The following is a 15,298-nucleotide window of genomic DNA, read 5'->3' on the forward strand; positions in this document are numbered from 1 at the left end:
TACCGACCACCACAAGAAAGTTCCTCAAAAAGCTAGAGAAAAAGAGTCACGATCATCCATAGTATTCAGAATTCGACAAAACTCACGGAGAAACGACACTCCAAAACCGAGAGCAACCGCTTAACATCCGCTACTTCGTAAGATTAAGGAATCTAAAGTAGAAGAAAAGCAGCTGAGGAACTACAGGCACTGGAAGATAACTACGTAAATCGCACCTTTCACAAGACACTTGCCTCAAACACATTAAAAAGTTTCTTCATCCCAGCCAAGAAATTGAAAACAGTATCTCTAAAATAGAAGCAACCCAAAATGAAGGTGATTCCAAATCTGATAGACCAAAAAACAACCTCAACTCATAGATTACCGTGCTCTTAGGGAAAACTTTCGAGACAGACTAAAAAAATTCAAGGAATAAAGCAACATAATCCCACAAGAACAGACCGGATTCAGCGGCAACCACAGCACAGGTAACCCGGTCCTGGGACTGAGCAGCAAAGTGACACAGTCTCAACGCAGCACGGCAGATGCAACGGCAGCACGCTTCCTGGTGGACGGCGAACGCGCGTTTCCATAAGTTTTGGCATGCTGGGCTGCTCTTTGAAACGTTAATTTTGAACTTCCCATGCCAAACTGTGCAGTTTAATAAAAATGTAAGTATAAGCGCTGCTTGGCGATCATCATTCGATGAGTATTACGCCAGCTGCAGCGATGTCTCCACTGCTGCACACAAACAACACAGCTGACAACGCTAAAGCTCGGTCGAGGAGTGAAAGAACAGCCCCGTACACAGACGGCACTGCATACTGGTGTCACGGCCCAACATGCGGCAGAATTAACGAGCAAATCAGCCCCTTCACAAACAAGCAGGAATCTTCGCTAAGCAAGTCGATTTTAAGAGACAGCCCCACAAAAAGTCAGTTAACATTGTTAATTTGCAAGCACAGAAACCAAACAAGCTAAATATTGTACTCTCTGTCCAAGATCACTCTACAAACCCATGTAAAACCCTTGGAATTCACTTAGACGAACTATTAAATGGGGTGTTCAACCAGTGTCATTGTTTACAAATCAAATACTTGTTCACCCAGAACTCGAATATGCAATGTAGGCATGGCTAATGACATGCAATCAAACTAAGAAGATCATATCTAACAACAAGATGATCCTATGAGTAACGGAAAATCTAGCATATATCTTTCCCAGTGCCTCTCTAACGACACACTCAAGACAAAAAAGGAAAAGACGGTAATATAGTGTCAATAGATTTCAATACACTGGATCAACGGAATCTATCCTTCAGCACCAACCTGGGACCTTCAACCACCCATATTTTAAATACATTTGTATTCCCCACACACCATCCTTGAAGTTACATCAGACATATTCTGCCAGTTATAAACAATGAATAAATACACCAACTGGGAAATAAGGTGTTATAACACATGAAGATGTTGTTGTGGCCTTCAGTCTGAAGGCTGGTTTTAAACACAGCTCTCCTTTCTGCTATATCCTTTGCAAGCCTCTTCATCTCCAAATAACTACTGCACTCTACGTCCTTCTGAATCTGCTTACTGTATGCACCACTTTGTCTTCCTCTACGATTTTTAACCCCACCCACACTAAATTGGTTATCTCTTGACGTTTCAGAACGTGTCCTACCAACCGATCCCTCCATTTAGTCAAGTTGTACCACAGATTTCTTGTCCCTTGAATTCTACTCAGTATATCCTCCCTAGTTACGTGATCCACTCATCTAATCTTCAGCATTCTTCTGTAGCACCTCATCTCGAAAACTGCTATTCACTTTTTGTCTAAACAGGTTATCATCCATGTTTCACTTCCATACATGGCTACAGTCCATAAAAATAGCTTCAGAAAAGACTTCCAAAGACTTAATTCTATATTTGTAGTTAACAATTTTTTCTTCCTCAGAAATACTTTTCTTGCTGTTGCCAGTGTACTTTTTATATCCTCTCTACTTTGGCCACAACCAGCTATTTCGCTGCCCAAACAGCAAAACTCATCTACTACTTTCAGTGCTCCATTGCCTAATCTAATTCCCTTAACATCATCTGATTTACTTCGATTACATTCCATCATCCTCGTTTTGCTTTTGTTGATTTTCATCTTATATCCTCCTTTAAAGACACTGTCCATTCCGTTCAACTGTTCTTCCAAGGCCTTTACTGTATCTCACAGAATTACAATTCATCAGAAAACATCAAAGCTTTCATTTCTTCTTCCTGAAATTTAACTACTACTTCAAATTATCTTTCATGCGCCTCGACACTTATAACTGCCCCCTGGTTTCTGTACAAGTTGTAAATCGCCTTTGGTTGCCTTTATTTTATCCCTACTACGGTCAGAATTTCACAAAGGGTGTTCTATTCATCATTGTGGAAAACTTTATCTAAATCTACAAATGCTATAAATGTAAGTTTTAACCCATCTTCTAAGATAAATTGTATGGTTAGTACTCCCTCGCGTGTTCCCACATTTCTCTGGAATCCAAATTGAACTTTCCTGACGTTGGCCTCTACCAGTTTTCTCATTCTTCTGGAAAGAATTTCTGTTAGTCCCTTGCAACCATGACTTATTACACTTACAGTTCAGTAATATTCACACCTGTCAGCAACTGCCTGATTTGGAATTGATATTATTGCATTCTCGTTAAAGACTAAGGGCATTGAGCCTTTCTCATACGTCTAATATATACATGGAAGAGTTTTGTTGTGCCTGGCTCTCCCAAGGCTATCCATAGTTCTGACAGAATATTGGTTCTTCCGAGGGCCTTGTTCGGACTTAGTTGTTTCAGACCACTGTAAAAATCCTTCTCGCAGTATTACATCTCCCATCTCATCTACATTTATGTCCACTTCCCTTTCTGTAATATTTGATATAACTGATATAGCTACATTAGAATTCTGTAGGCTTGACCGATACCACCTAATAGCATATCTTGTCTGAACGTGTAGGGACAATCAAAACACACTCTTTCGTTAAAAATAAACACAGTAGACCAGCTTGAAAACCGAAATTAATTTAATGAAGAGAGACTCTCTCTCGTTACTTATATAAAAAATGGGTATAAGCAGAATTTAGGAAGTGTAGCTGCCTTTTCGGGCCTATCAGTTGCTTACGGCACTGCTTCTTGAGAAGGACATCTTTAGGAATTCACTATTGCTATCTCATGTCGTGAATTTAAGAACTTACTTCATAACATGTTAAGCAATACACAATTTCATATTTGCACTGACAAAGACAGATGCATGGTACTTAAACTGAATTTCTGTTTACTTCAAGTGCCTGTGCTGGGGTCACACCTTTCTGGTCTGTACACTCATAGCTTAACAGAACGTCTTCAAGAATATTGGTTTGTGCTGATGACATTAGCTTGGCTGCCCAGAGCCACAACGTTTCCGATGATGAAACCTCTTTATCCACTGATTTGGTAGTCTTTGACGTATACCTCAGGAAATGGTGGCTCCACCTAAATCCACAGAAAACAGTTATATCTGCATTAAATCTATGCACAAGACAGTCAGATTACATACCAGGCGTCAGATTCAGAGGCCAATAGCTCTAGGCAGAACTATTAATTTAAAAGTAGCATCTTTCAGTTGTAGCAGCTAAAGACAAAACGAGAAGCAAGTCTTCTAAAATTTGGTGGTACCTTATGGTGAGCTAATGCTCGTGTTTTAAGATCCATAGCTTTAACCTTATTATATATAGGTGCTCTCTTACTGAAGATTATTGTTCGACCAGGATCAATAGTGCTCACACTAAGAAGATAGATGTGCAACTCAATCTGGCATTACGAGATGTATTCATAGTACAAACACTCTAAGACTTCCTGTTCTCAGCATCACCCCACCTCCAGCTGTAACAAAATCAGCTCTCCTAAAGGTCTAGAAGAACATTCACAGAAATGCACAGCTGCCCATTCATCCAGATATTGCACAAGCAGAGTACCAACGCTTGAAATCTAGGAAAATCTCAAGGTGCACAGCAAAAAAACCTTGTTGTGTCTTCTTTCATTGTCAATCATTCATGGAAAATTCAGTAAGAGCAATCATCAGTAGTCAACAAACATCTAGTCAAGGACCCTTTCATGCAGATAGACGGATTCGATCTTCCAAGACGTCAGTAGAGGATCATTAAATGGATTAGCACTGGACAAGGCTGATGTTTATCTAAAAAAGTAGGGAGTCCGTGTTCTTTAAAGACAATTCAATGTCATTTTATAAATATTCCATTTGCCTTAGCCTCAGTATTATCATAACAACAAAAAGGTCACATCTTACAACATCCTCTGAGGCGGGTGCATGCCCTGCCCCCTGTCATGACATCACATGATGATCCAATTGTGCTAATCCAGAGATCCCTTCATCCGCAAAAAGATTCTATTATCTCCATGTTTAATCATCAGGATATGTATGTTAACAGCATATGGTTCCAAACATGCAAATGTAAGATTAGTATATCTTTGTGAATGTGAAATTATAGTAGAAACTGAGAATGTTCGTCGTAATGCTAAAACATAATTTACAGAGTTGAAGTAGGGAGAACAATGTAACCGATGAAGCATATTGAGAAGTCGATGACAACAGACTATGTTCCATCTCCAATTCTTCCTGACATGAACATCTGTAGAAATAAGGCAACCATCATCAACCTGTATGATAATCCCGTGTTGAAGTTCTCATCATCATCACAGGACATCACAATGTATTTATTTAAAACTTTGAAGTGTTATGAAATTGTATTGGCAATAAAGTGCAGTATCGATTGCAACAGCAAAGTCGGTGGCAATGGTATGTGAAAGCGTTATTTAACGATGTTATGCGTTATGTACATGAAATGTACCCTACAAAATCATTTAGACCAATGCATAAGTGTATGTATGCTTGCAGTACCAAAGTCTCCTACCATAACTTCTATAAATATTAAATCTGTAGAATTTGGTTTACAGATGGAGAACCGAAATATATCCTTCATCCTGTTGGTTTGAACACAATGCAAGCAGCATTTATAGGGTATAAAAATGCTATTTCAATAATACTGTAGAGATGTAAGGCAGAATGAATAATAAGAAATGTGTCAAAAACATATTTTTATTTCCTGTATGTAAAAACGTTAATAAACATAATTATTTACAATATATACTTGTTTTTTATTGCAACAAAAGCATTGGGAAACAAATATTATGCAAGATACTTGCAGATATGGTAAACAGGTCATACTGTTCTGCAAAAACTCAAACATACATACATAAATTTACTCACACTGAGTGTATAGTTAGAGTATGCCAGAGAGTAAACAAGTTTAGACAATACAAACACACATTTAAAACAGCATGAAAAGGGTTCAAGTTACTTGCAGATACCAAGACACTTAAAGTAGAGATATGAGCAACTAAAGAGGGTATTGACTTTACGAATGAAGGATCAGTAATACTACTTTTAGGCTTTTGAGAGGAGAACATCTTGCATTGGATGCTGAAACGGTTTAAAAATCTGACCTGCCTGTAAATACATTCCTCAAAATTCATGTTTAATGCAATGTCGCACGAGATACGTATTTAAAGGATAAGCTGCTACATACAATTTCTGCTTTTATTTTTTTCCTGCCGTTTGTGCTGGATACAAAATGTTAGAGACTCCATCTAATGTATCTCCCTGTAACTGTTCAAACATTGCATATGCTTGAGGTGAATGTTGTTGACCAATGCAGTCAACGTGCAACTTCTGTGGAGAAGAAATAATCTTATAACTACATTTGAAAAAAGGTGATGGGGATATGCTATAAATGTGGCACATGCACATTGCAGAGCAACATTTCTGTGTGTAAACTCGTTACATCTACATAGGCAAGGAGGTGGCCATGGTGAATACAGCAGCATGATTTCAGTGGGAAGTCCGCTGCTATTCTCACTCCAACACCTACGTGACATAGCAGTGGCAGAAGCAGCGTTACATCACCTCAACATGGATGTTCACTCTGGGAAACACACCCACCTCTCACCCATGCTGGAGGTGCACAATCGGTGCAAACGATGCGACGGCAGTAGAGTTCCATCAGTGGTGAGTACAGAAGTACCAGCAGCAGTTCCAGTAATAAAGACCAGTTGCTTGCAATCAGCCAGACCGCAAACCTAAATTATTCAGTGATTTGGTATTCTATTAGAAACAGAATTGCACAAGCTCGTATTAAGAGTGCTGTTGGATATCTGGAACCCCGCCCTCCCCCTTATATTTCTGGTGCATGTAAACCTGTTTGGAGGCCAAGGGTGTCTTAAATTTAAAGAACTCTCAGTATTCTTCAATTAAGTTTAAGCAATGCTATGCTATGCTATGAGTTTGTAATTCCTACACGTCACAATGTGACCAAGATGGCAATCATACATTTGTAGTGCAGAATAAACGTAGTATTACAAAGCACCTCGCTCACTGAATGGTAAGAGAAGTATATCTATGACCGCTTACGAACAAGGTTATCAGAATTCGAAGAAAGAGGCTCTGGAATGTATAAAGTAACATGCTGGTTTTGGACGTTTTAGCATACATCCATTATCAATGTAATGAGAGTTCTTCGTACATAAAACTTCCAGGAGATACTGTGTCAAAACATATGGCTATTAAAGTAATATATAAACATGAATTCTGTTTTGCGTAGTGTGGGCTGTGAGAATAATTTGGAGACCATATGGAGTGTCCTGGTAAATATGGCATGTAAGATGTTCCCAGCCATTATAAACATGAAATCATTGGTTATCCTGTGAAAATTCAAGACATTGTAGATTTGAAGAGTAGAATATGCATTTCTATTCATGTATACACCTTGGATGCTTGCAAGGATAATGATGGTAAGATTGCTCATAAAGTTGTTGGCTCCCTGCATTTTTCAGAATTTGCCAGGCAGCGTGAAAAACATACAGATTTGCCGATCATTTCTGATGAAAACAATACAAAGCAGCATTACTGTTTCATAGAAAACCAGTTATCATATCTTATTTCATCACAGCTGAATAAATGTCATGGTATACAGTACATCTAGAGTGGATATTTCAGTACATTTGACAAGAGCGAAAATTTTTCTGAGCAGCAGCACAACAGTTCTATAAAAAATGGCTGGCTCTTAGCACTATGGGACTTAACATCTGTGGTCATCAGTCCCAGTTCTATAAAAGCTCTCCATTGTGTGGACAGGTGATGATACATACACAGAATTTAAAAATTTTCTTCTCAGACAAGGATTACCATTCACTGTCTACTCAGTCTTGGAATTTGTACTCACATCTGTAGTGCAATCTAAAGAAGATCCCAATATTTCGGAAACCGCTATCACAGAACAACATGTACTCTTTGCAGTAGTATAGAAAGCCATATGTTCATACGATCCATCTCTTCACCATATCGAATTTTACATTGGTACAGGTCCTGCAAGATGGTTGCTCTCTGAGGTGGAAGAACTTGCAGTGAGATTGATGATCTTTATAACACCTCTGTTCATATACTCGAAACACCTGAAAGTCATTCATTATATGAGAATGCGTTTGCAGTCAACTGTAAGATAAAACAACTGAAAAAGTTGTTAGGAATCACTGTTATTTAATTATTAAATTGTGTGGTGCAGCACACAACTCGTGTAATTTGAGTTATAAACTTACCTGGCACATACAATTTGAGCAGATAACATGTTCATTTCCTCATTGTTCAGTGAGTGACTTACGTTTGCCTGATGATTCGGTTAATGTTATAACCAAGAACCTGAAAAGTGCATTTCATTTTCAAAGAGTATAACGGGAAATATCACATTATGGACAGCATAGTTATCTGACAAACTTATGACATACATCTCAGGACGAAATCTCAGGATCCAAAGAGCAACATAATTGTCTGATAATTCACAGGCCAACTATGGAATAACTCTTTTGCTGAAAATACCTCATTCTTATGTTTTTAAGGAGGGAAATCCAAATATGATACTTACTGTATTACACACCATTTCTTCACGTTTCACAGCGATTTTTACCGAATTTATATAGTTAAAATAATTTAAAAAGGAGGTGTAATGAATATAGATGACGTTGGTAGCACTGCTGAGAAATATTTGCTGGCAAAAAAAGGCTGATTCTACCTTTTGTTAACAGATGGTGTCTTGTTTACTGTCAACCTAACCTCACTTTCCCCTTTCCTGTACATGTGCTAAGTACAATGTCTAATCGTGACTGTAAAAACTCTGCTGACAGTTTTTGTTATATTTGTGGTGAATTTGTGATTAAAAAACACCAAAGAAACATTACAGACTCAGTGAAAAAGGTTTGCCTATCATACTTTGGGTCTAAACTTAGTGATCAAATAAAATCTTGGGCGCCACATAAGGTACGTTATGTGTGTGTTGAAGATCTGAGAAAATGGTCCAAAAACGAAAAACGAAAGCCTTTAGATTTGCTGTTCCTATGATATGGAGGGAGCCAAGAAATCATTCCAATGATTGCTCCTTTAGCACTGTTGATATTACAGGTCATAATTCGAAACAATGAAGGTAATAAGCTAAATTAACCTTCGGTAGGGCATGGCATATGTGTGCCAGTTCCTGAACCACTAGGTGATTTAATCTCTATTCCAAGAGAAGTATTTTCTAATGTACAATCTGATTTAGATGAACTAGACGATGATGAATTCCATTGTAATATAGAAAGTTTACAGCCCAAATTATTTACTCATACCCAGCTTAACGATTTGGTTAGGGGCTGGGCATAACGAAAGAAAAAGCTGAATTCCTTGGTTCTAGATTAAAATAAAAGATGTTATTGGCAGTTGGAACCAGCATATACATGTATAAAAAGAGAGGGCAGCATTTTCCAAATTTTTTCAACAAGAAGGTGATTTGGTGTACTGTTCAGACATTCCCAGTCTGATGAATGAGTTTGGTTTTCACCAGGACCTTAAAATGATGGAAGAATGCTACCAAGGCCGCTGGAACACCAACATGATGGGGGACTACTGTTGGTCACTTTACTGAGAAGTTCAGCAAACCACTCATCGTAGAAAAAGCTACACAAGAAGCTTCGAAGGAAAAAGAGAAAGAAAATGCAAACCAATACCAGCTGACAAGTGAAACCTCTATTAACTCATAACATTGTTTTATGTAGCTTACTGTAAATACAAACCATGCTTATGTTGTAACAAAGCATTTCACTACTTTCTCTGTTCACCATATAGCATAGGATTTTTATACTATATAGTAAAAAGCATATTGCTCGAAAAAACTAAGGCTAGATTTGGATTCAATTCTTAAAAATCTATAAAGATCAGCTATCAAAGTAAAAAAGTTTTTTAAAAAAGTTATTCGTTGCGTAGTATCTTACATAATTACCTGATGAAATGATGACATATATTTCAGGATCCGTGCATAGTAGGAGGGTAACAACATAATATGGTAATTAAAAATGCAGGTAATCGAACCAAAACATCTGAGGATCCAGAGGTCTCACCACATAGCAGAGTTGTGTCATTGTGTGACACTACAGCAGATTGGGGGGGGGGGGGGCACAGCCACCTCAGGGGGTGTTGCAACGTGTGACCTTGTTGTTGCTATGACAGTATTGAGACTACTGCAACTGGCGTATTTAGAAGTGAACCTTGAATTGTCTTTAAAAGTACACTTCTCCTCTATTATCTAACTGACAATTGGGCATGAGCTAGTTGTGCACATTACTACTGTGGTAGCTTCATACAGTCAATCCACCGCATTGCTGCTGACCATTGTCTTCGAGCCAACAAAGGAACCATAATCGACTTTCACCATGCATCACATGAAGCAATCTAATAGATAAGATAACTAGACCTGGAGATGTAAGATTGTGCTAGCCAGTGACTGTGAACATTTGTTTACAGGTATTGTATACACATATTTGTTTCCATCATACAATAAATAAATAAATAAGTGAGTGCAGAAGATAAGGATACATATTATGTTTGTTAAGAAGTGATCCTAAGTGCTTACATCCTGATTATAAATGTAACTTCTCATATTGAAAATGTAAAATACAAAAATATTGAAAGACGCTCAAGCTTGCCTGTCACCATTTGAAGACATCAAAAGTGTGTGTGCTTGTCGGCGCTAATCAAGTATTGCCAGAATAATCGATATTTGTGCACATAAACATGCATAGTTACAATTCAAATAATAAAATAGATCTATCATTACCATGATAAAAAATACAAATTATAAAATAAGAGCAGGATTGTGTATGAAAAATACAAATCACAATGCATATGTCAATTTTGCAGTAAATTAAGGCATACAGGTGCGATTCGTATATCTACTTCTTCTTTCAAAATCATTACCCAATATGGGAGAAAAGCATCTGCTTTTAACTCAGAAATTTTCCTTGACTTTCGAAAATCATTCGATACAGTTTCGTATGGCCGCCTAATCAATAAAATAACGAGAGCACGGAATATCAGTCCAGCTGTGTGACTGGACTGAAGAGTTGTTACCAAAAAGAACACAACGTATCAGTTTGAACGGAGAGAGGTCTTCACACATGAAAGAAACTTCGGGTGTTACCCAGGGAAATGTTACAGAGCCGTCACTTTTCACAATACACGTATACGTGCCCTAGTATATTAAGTCGGAAGTTCAATGAGGCTTTTTGCAGGTGATGATATAGACAGAGACGTCAAAACGCTGCAAAATTGTAGCGAAATCCAGAAAGGCCAACAAAGGATCGACGTTTGGTGCAGTAAGTGGCAGTTAACCCTGAATACAAACAAATGTGACGTATTGCGAATACAGACACAGGGAAAACCTTTAGTGTATGATTGAAAAGTTAATGAACAAACACTGGAGGCAGTTACTTCCGTAAAATATCTCGGAGTATGATTACAGAGCGATACGAACTAGAACGACCACATAAAATTAATCTGCATCTACGTCATACTCTACCAACGGCCTTGCTGCAGCGGTATCACTGGTTTCCATCAGATCACCGAAGTTAAGTGCTGTCGGGCTGGGCTAGCATTTGGATGGGTGACCATCCGGTCTGCCGAGTGCTGTTGGCAAGCGGGGTGCACTCAGCCCTTGTGAGGCAAACTGAGGAGCTACTCGATTGAGAAGTAGCGGCTCGGGTCTTGTAAACTGACATACAGTCGGGAAAGCTGAATTGCTTGGCTCTAGATTAAAAGAAAATAAATTATTGCCAGTTTGAACCAGCGTATACATGTATAGAAAGAGAGAGCAGCAATTTTCCAAATTTTTTGAACAGGAAGGTGATTTAGTGTACTGCTCAGACATTCCCAGTCTGATGACTGGCCACATGCCCCTCCATATCCGCATCCAGTGACCCCTGTGGGTTGACGACGACACGACGGTCGGTCGGTACCGTTGGGCCTTCCAATGCCTGTTCGGACGGAGTTACATCACACTCCGCAAGCCACGTACCGGTAGCTACTGTACCACTGACTGATCCCCCCTTCCCCGCTCCGGTCGCGAATGGCGAAGCGTCTGTACTGGCTCTAATAACTCGAATGTTCTCATCGTGGTCATTTCGCGAGATGTGAGATGGAGGAAGTAACATGTCGTCAGATTCTTATGGAAATCTAAAATCCAATAGGGAACCTCACTGTGATGCACAACACCTGTCTTGCAGCGTCTGCCATTGGAGTTTGTTGAGCGTCTGTGTAACGCCCTCGCGCGGAATAAACGAACCCCCTCTCTGTGGAATCTTCTCTGTCTCTTTCGCCAGTCCTACCTGGTATGTGCCCCAGACTGATGAACAATACTCAAGAATCGGTCACACAAGCGCCTTGTGAGCCACGTCTTGCGTGGGTGAGTTACATGTCCTTCACATTCTCCCTATTAATCTGTTTCGTGTCCAGTTTTCCTACTGGTTGGATTATGTGGTAGTTCCACATAAGGTCGCTCTGGATAGTTAGTCCTAGATATTTTATGGTACAGACTGTTTCCAGCAATATGTCATCAATAGTGTAGTTGTACAGCAGTCGATTTCTTTTCCCATGTATTCGCAGTATGTTGAATTTACTTACGATCAGGGTCAACTGACAGAGCCTGCACCATTCATTAGTCCTCTGCAGGTCCTTCAGCAAATTGATACTCTCTTCTCGCGTCGCTACTTCCTTATACACTACAGCATTGTCCGTGAACAGTGTTAAAGAGCTTCCAGCTGTCACACTATCACATGAGGGTTCCAGAAGCGCTTGTTCAAAATTTAGTCTGCCACTTTGGTCACACACCCACGCACAGCAGACGGGGGAGTGAATGTTAGGAATGTCGTCTCCCACAACACGTTCACGGGGACGCACGGTGGTGCTGTGTGTGAGTTACGTCCACCCCACACTTCTCGCAACTGGTTTGTAGTCGACTTGCTTACCTGGCGTCTCATAGACGTTGCCCCAGTAGGTTTCTTCTCCTTCGGTCGCGATCTGTAACGTTTATGCCATAAACAGTGCATAATTATGTGACGAGTGAGTAGGTTTAAAAGCTAAGCATAATAAGAACAGTAACATGTTAGGATGCCAACAATAACGTTTTATTTCACCAATTGCAAAATTAGTAAGACGATTTCTGGAGCCAGTCTCCCATTAATAATTAAAACTAGTTTCCTGGTCATTAATCATTAGTTCGCAAACACCGCCAAAGTCTCCAAAATGCTTCAGACGATGTTAGAATCAACGTGAAAACGCACAAATATGTTTTCCGAGACAACTGCAGCAGTCTGCTCTATGTTTATGCGGACTTGCATTTGACACACCAGTTCGCGTGTTGCTACTTTCGAAACCGATCGTCGACTAGTAGAGAGATATCTTAACAGTTTGCCCCATCCTTCCCATCAATAACTGAAATTTATAATTATCATTTTCTGATAAACATAGTGATATTGAAATTATTATTAACAAGTGTTCAGTACAAGTAACGTTATCAGAACGGCTGGAGCTCCATATTAAAATTTAAACAGTAAATATAAATGAGAGAATCGAAGCATTTGAGATGTGGTGCTATAGACGAATGTTGAAAATTAGGTGGACTGATAAGGTAAGGAATGAGGAGGTTCTACGCAGAATCGGACAGGAAAGGAATATGTGGAAAACACTGATAAGGAGAAGGGACAGGATGATAGAACATCTGCTAAGACATGAGGGAATGACTATCCATGGTACTAGAGGGAGCTGTAGAGGGCAAAAACTGTAGAGGAAGACAGAGATTGGAATACGTCAAGCAAATAATTGAGGACGTAGGTTGCAAGTGCTACTCTGAGATGAAGAGGTTAGCACAGGAAAGGAATTCGTGGCGGGCCGCATCAAACCAGTCAGTAGACTGATGACCAAAAAAGAACGAAATGATGAAAGACCCGCTTCTTGGCGCCCAGTGTGGTGGCCGAGTCTCTCCCCCCCCCCCCCCCCCACACTGCCCTCTTTCCTTCTGCACCAGTAGGCTACTACACGGCTGTCGCTCGCCCGGCCCTCCCCACGCTATGCGACCATCTGGCGCGTTGTCTGATGAGTCTGCCTGGTGATCCTACCAACTCGCTAGCCTCCCGTAGCAAAATCCTCCTATACTTTGCAATAAAACATAGCAACAAAAATGTAATACGTAAACGTTGGCAGGGAAGCGACATAAACGGCACACGAAGCTTTCTACTACATAATTTACAAAAAAAATGGTTCAAATGGCTCTGAGCACTATGGGACTTAACTGCTGTGGTCATCAGTCCCCTAGAACTTAGAACTACTTAAACCGAACTAACCTAAGGACATCACACACATCCATGCCCGAGGCAGGATTCGAACCTGCGACCGAAGCGGTCGCGCGGTTCCAGACTGTAGCGCCTAGAACCGCTCGGCCACTCCGGCCGGCCATAATTTACATTCTACTATGATAATAAACAGTTAGTTCGATGATCAAAAATTGATCGGCTCTCATTGAGATTTCTGACGAGGAAAACTTACCCTGTTTAGGGAACAGTCTCAATTACTTAAACCTAACTAGCCTAAGGACATCACACACATCCATGCTCAAGGCAAGATTCGAACCTGCGACTGTAGCGGTCACGCGGTTCCAGATTGAAGGTCCTAGAACCGCTCGGCCACAGCGGCCGGCTGTCAATTACAGCTTGAAGATTATTACACCTCACTGTCTCTTGTTTTAAGTATTCCCACATCATCTGCACATACAAATTTACTTTCCTTTATTGTCAGCTTGGTTATCCTTTTATTGACACAGCTGACGCCAGTAAAGTTGTTATTAAACTTCTTGTGAATTAGAATTCCCACTCCTGCATGTGCTGCTAGATGTTTATCAGCACCAGAGTAGAATAGTGTGTGTAACTTCCTCTTACGGTTGAGCCTTTCCCGTTTCTTTTCATCTCGGTCAGTGTGCATACGCTTATTTTATGTTCTTCCATTTCCACAACAATTTCCTGCCCTTCATTATTCCATGACGGTATATTCTATATATCAGCGCCTGAGTATTTTATTTCCCGATTTTTAATCCTTTTCTGAGACCTGGTCGTCATGATTTTATCCATCCTGTTTTGAGGCTTACTTTTAGGAATGGGAAAAACCGATCAGTTAAACCCGATGCCGTTATTTGAGACCTGAATAGCGAGTATTTTTCGGTATATGTTTGGTCTCGGTAATAACAGGAGCTTTTTATTTTGTATTAATGACCGAGCAAAATAAATGAAATATCAATTACCCTTAGCAGCAGTGATACAGTTTTTTCGGTTTTAAACAGACCTTGTTTTAAAAAAAGAAGTAAGTTTTAATTGAAAAACTGGCACTGCTAGGAAATATTGCGCTATTGTAGAAAACCGGGAAAACGATCAGTACTATTTTATTAACAATGCCGACAGGAAGGAGCAACAAACGCATGGCATAAGGAAGGACTGGTACGGCGTCGCTGAGACAGTGCTGCCCGCCTGCCTCTGTCGCCCTGTGTCGCGGCCTGAGGCACGCGCTGTGCGTGCAGCGGGCAGGACTTCAGCCACACGCGCTCTGTGCGGCAGTTCCTCGCTGCCGCCCGCGGACATCCGCTGTAGCGCAGAATGGCGTCGACGCTAGTCTGGAGATGTTTTTACGAGGTGACGTACCAATGAAGTACAATGCTTCATTTGCTTTAATACATCAATGATTTGTCTGCCACTTCTATTAAATAGTAAAAGAGGAAGGAAATTATAGTAACAGTAATATATTAATAACTTAGCGACAGTTTATCCATGGTACACAATGAAAATAGAGAGTAGGTAATCTACTGCCCGTGTCTACATAAC

At 40.0% G+C, this 15,298-nt stretch overlaps 1 pseudogene; it reads left to right on the forward strand.

The window, feature by feature from the left end:
* Window positions 1–10,954: 10,954 nt before the first annotated feature.
* LOC126109001 (5S ribosomal RNA) lies at window positions 10,955–11,072 on the forward strand (annotated as a pseudogene).
* Window positions 11,073–15,298: the final 4,226 nt, after the last annotated feature.

The sequence above is a fragment of the Schistocerca cancellata genome, chromosome 11, assembly GCF_023864275.1.
Source record: "Schistocerca cancellata isolate TAMUIC-IGC-003103 chromosome 11, iqSchCanc2.1, whole genome shotgun sequence".
Taxonomy (NCBI): domain Eukaryota; kingdom Metazoa; phylum Arthropoda; class Insecta; order Orthoptera; family Acrididae; genus Schistocerca; species Schistocerca cancellata.